Consider the following 5086-nt stretch of genomic DNA (forward strand, 5'->3'; position numbering starts at 1 on the left):
GACTTATACAGTGTATGGATACGATGATCAGGTCTTATAATGAATTTTGGATGTTGGAAATTGGGTTCTAAGGTCTATGGATTAAGGTTGAAGAAACAATCTTAAGTTAGGTTGTGTTGACGATATGGATTGGTGATGTGGGACCATCCATGGTTATGTGTATGGTGGGTTCATACATTGATTTGATGGCCTTGGAACGAATCTGGCGCATTTAAGGATGAACGTATATTTACATGGGGGAGAATCTAACGGCCCTACCGGTCGTTTTGAGTATTGAGATTCCGTTTGGTGATTTGAGGTATTTATTAGCTTCATATGATGTATTACAAATTTGTGCACATGGTTGATTTGGCTCAAGGAAGATTTCCGATTTTTGGAACACTTAGTTCTTAGCTTGAAAGCTTAAGTTGGAAGTGTTGACTAAGTTTGAATTTTATGTATTTGACATTGGATTGTAGTTTTGATAGCTTTTTAGGTCCGGATGGTGATTTTAGACTTGGGCGTATGTCCGAATTTGAGTTTCGGTGTTCCTAGATGATTTTGAGGCTAATTGTCAGAAGTTGGAAGTTTGAAGGTTTGGAGAGTTGATAGGTTTGACCCATAGTTTACTTTTTGGTCATTGATGTCCGTTTGGGATTTCGAGCCTTGTAATAGGTTCCTATGGTGAATTATGACTTGTGTCCATGGTTTGGGTTCATTCTGGATTGGTTAGACTTGAATGAGACGTTTATGAACTTAAAAAATTGATCTTTATCGATGATTCATAGTTTTGATGTTATTTGGGGTGTTTCGATCATCTGGATAAGTTTGGATAATGTATTTGGACTTGTGGGCACGAATGGATGGGGTCATGTGGGGCTTAGGTGAGTTTCGGGGTGGTTTCATTTCTCTAATGTTTGCATTATTGGTTTTGCTGATGTCAGCTGTGAATCGCATTCGCGGGGTATAATTACATTCGTGAATAAGGAAAGTGTATTAGAGGAAATTTGTTCTTTGCGTTTGTATGTGAGGGACCACATTCACAAAGGGTGTCTATTGGGCTGGGTTCTTTGCTCTTCGCGTTCGCGACAATGTGGTCGCGTTTGTATTAGAGAGCTGGGAGCTAGTGGAATTACCTTCGCATTCGCGAGGTTTATGCCGCGTTCGCGTAAGGTTGTCATCGCGAGGTAGGTGTGCTTTGCGAACGCGAGGCACATGCCGTGTTCAACGATTCTTAGTTTTGATGTTATTTGGGGTGTTTCGATCATGTGGATAAGTTTGGATAATGTATTTGGAATAGTGGGCACGAATAGATGGGGTCACGTGGGGCTCAGATGAGTTTCGGGGTGGTTTCATTTCTCTCATATTTGCATTGTTGGTTTTGCTGATGTCAGCTGTGAATCGCATTCGCGGGGTATAATTACATTCGCAAATAAGGAAAGTGTATTAGAGGAGATTTGTTCTTTGCGTTTGTATGTGAGGGACCACAGTCACGAAGGGTGTCTATTGGGCTGGGTTCTTTGCTCTTCGCGTTCGCGACAATGTGGTCACGTTTGTGTTAGACAGTTGGGAGCTAGTAGAATTACTTTCGCATTCGCGAGGTCTATGCCGTGTTCGCGTAAGGTTGTCATCGCGAGGTAGGTGCCGTAAATGTGAAGAGTATTCTTTGTCCAGTGACGTTTTGTGCTTTGCGAACGCGAGGCACATGTCGTGTTCGACAATTCTTAGTTTTGATATTATTTGGGGTGTTTCAATCATCTGGATAAGTTTGGATAATGTACTTGGACTTGTGGGCACGAATGGATGGGGTCACGTGGGGCTCAGGTAAGTTTCGGGGTGGTTTCATTTCTCTCATGTTTGCATTGTTGGTTTTGCTGATATCAGCTGTGAATCGCATTCGCGGGGTATAATTACATTCATGAATAAGGAAAGTGTATTAGAGGAGATTTGTTCTTTGCGTTTGTATGTGAGGGACCACATTCACGAAGGGTGTTTGTTGGGCTGGGTACTTTGCTCTTCACGTTCGCGACAATGTGGTCACGTTTGTGTTAGAGAGCTGGGAGCTAGTGGAATTACCTTCGCATTCGCGAGGTCTAAGCCGCGTCCGCGTAAGGTTATCATCGCGAGGTAGGTGCCGCAAACGTGAAGAGTATTCTTTGTCCAGTGACGTTTTGTGCTTCCCGAAGGCGAGGCACATACCGTGTTCGCGAATGGTTTACCTAGAGCAGTGGTATACAGTCATATTTTCGGACTTGGAACTCATTTTACCGTATTTTGAGACTCGGATCTCGGATTGAGGTGATCTTTTAGGCGATTTTTACCAACTTAGATTGGGAAGTATTTTTTACTTGAATTTGATTACTATTGTCACGACCCCAAACTCCCTCCGTAGGATGTCGTGATGGCACCTAGTCTCTAAGACTAGATAAGACGATTACTATGACAATTAAGAAAGTTTTTAATAACGATAATTTAAAATAGAGTTTAATATGAATACCGAAAAAAGATCGAAGTGAGCCTACGTGAAAATAATCATAACAACCTCCCAAGACTGGTAATACAGAGTCACGAACTCTAGTTGAATACATGGAATGATCTCAAAGATCAAAATGCAATACTGGTCAAATGACAAGCTGACAGTACAATGTAAGGAAAGGACTCCAAGGGACTGCGACGGCCAAGCAGCTCTACCTTGAATCCTCGCGATCAACAAGCTAACTCTGTCCGAGTCCGATATCTCCCAATACCTGGCCCTGGACAAAAAAAAAATATGCAGAAGTGTAGTATGAGTACACCACGGTCGGTACCCAGTAAGTATCAAGACTAATGATGATGGAGTAGTGACGAGGTACAAGTCAAGACACCCACTAGAAAAAATAACCTGTACAGTATAGAAGTATAACAATAATAATGGAAAGCAGGAATCAGTAAATAGCAACAAGAACCAACATGTGATATAAACAGTAAAGCAATAAGAACACCGTAAAAGTACCGTTCAAACCAAATAAGGAACACAATGACAACCAATAAATCAATCGTTCTAACACAAGTTTCGCAATGAAATTACTCAAGATACCTCATCTCATAGTCACAAGTCACGGGTCTCAACCCACCATCATATGCTCACGGCACCTTATGCCTACATCTCAAATCACAACCGCACGGACAACTCACGTTCCAATATCTAAATTCGCCGGGGTGATCACACACTCACATTCACATTTCGCCCAGCGTGGTCACAGGCTCACAATCACAATCCATCCGGTGTGTCACAAGCTCACAATCACATGAAAATAGATAATACAAGAACACATGGGCATGATCAATAAATGTCAAGTTTCATACTCCTGAGCTAGTATAAGTGGCATGCTACGGTGTATGCTTGTGCGAGTGTACTATCGCAGCCCAAGTCAACAAGTAATATCAAGACATTGAATAGCTCATCGAAGCAACACAACAAGTCACGCAAGGAGTCCCCAAGTCATCACATATCATCCTCGACATTTTGCCACCCTTATCTCTCCGATAGCCACTCGTATCGCTCTGCTCTGACAATATCATAAACCACCCATATCACTCCGATAGCCACCCGTATCACTCTGTAAATTAGCCACCCTTGTCGCTCCGCTCAGACAATAATACAATAGCCACCCGTATCACTCCGTACATTCAACAACAATGAGATGCCACCCTTATGCCCCGCATAACAATAACTGTGAAATGCCACTCTTATACTCCGCATAACAACAACCAAACCACACAAAAATTCACATGTTCTAACATCACAACAACACGATATATCAACTCGTACCACAAGTGCCCATAGACCACAACCTTTCCAAAGATCCAACAATATCAATATTTCCATAACAAATAGCCCACGACTAAGACACAATGCGTATAGAATCTCAATAACGACAAGATGAATGGAAAGGTAACTCAACAAGGAACAACACCCCCTTTAAACACATCTTCAATTAAAATAGATTAATGACTATCCGCAACCTCAATCCCAATTAATTGTTTAAGGATAAACTTGATAGTGAAAGTATTTCCATGAAATGGCAACCTTCGGGTTCTAGTATATGAATCAGGCTAACAATGAAAGAATGGCACGACTAGTACTACGTCTAAATGTATGAGAATAACCCGACAACAAAAGGATATCATGTAACATAATTTCATCTAAGAGAAACTCAATAATAAAATAAATCACATACTGATAGAAGTGGTAACAACTTTAAATAAAGCATATAAGAGCAAACTCGACAAGTAAAGAATATGACAGGTAACGACAACTTCAAATAAGGAATGTGATAGTAGACATGACGAATAAAAGATATAACATGTGCTAAACCAAATTATAGACATGTAATTTTTGACCCTCCCCAAGATTTTACACTTTTAACATTTAAATATTTAGTTTAGGTTTAATATAGTTATTTCAACTAGTTTTGACTCTTTTACTTTATCTTATCACAAAAATAAAAATTACAAAAAATATTTGCTTTTATCTAGCTAATTGATATATTTTATCTAGTTACTTTTAGTTTATGTACCTTTCATAAAATTAAAAAAAATACAAAAAATAGTACCTTATTTTTATCTTTATATAATCTTGAAAATAAAAAAAATAGTTTCTTGTTTTAATATAGTTTAGTTTAATTAATTAGAATTAGTTTTTGCATTGTGTAGTATTTTTATATTTTATTAAATGAAGTTAACTAAGATGTTGGACCACAATTTTAAGAGTCTTAAAGCCCAATTTTAGGACCCAATTCGGACTTAGCCCATAAATCCAAGCCCAATATCCAATACCCATTAAGCTAACCTTAAAGACCCTTCTAGACTCTTCTTCTTAACAATATAAAAAAAACCTAGAGACACCTCAAAAAAAGGATCAGTAGCCGCAGAATACCAAAAGCAAGAGACCCCCCCCCCCAACCCTACTTNTTTTAGGACCCAATTCGGACTTAGCCCATAAATCCAAGCCCAATACCCAATACCCATTAAGCTCACCTTAGAGACTCTTCTAGACTCTTCTTCTTAACAAAATAAAAAACCCTAGACTACACAAAAAAAGGGACCTGCCGTTTCTGATCTAAAA

Source organism: Nicotiana attenuata, unplaced genomic scaffold, assembly GCF_001879085.1.
Source record: "Nicotiana attenuata strain UT unplaced genomic scaffold, NIATTr2, whole genome shotgun sequence".
Taxonomy (NCBI): Eukaryota; Viridiplantae; Streptophyta; class Magnoliopsida; order Solanales; family Solanaceae; genus Nicotiana; species Nicotiana attenuata.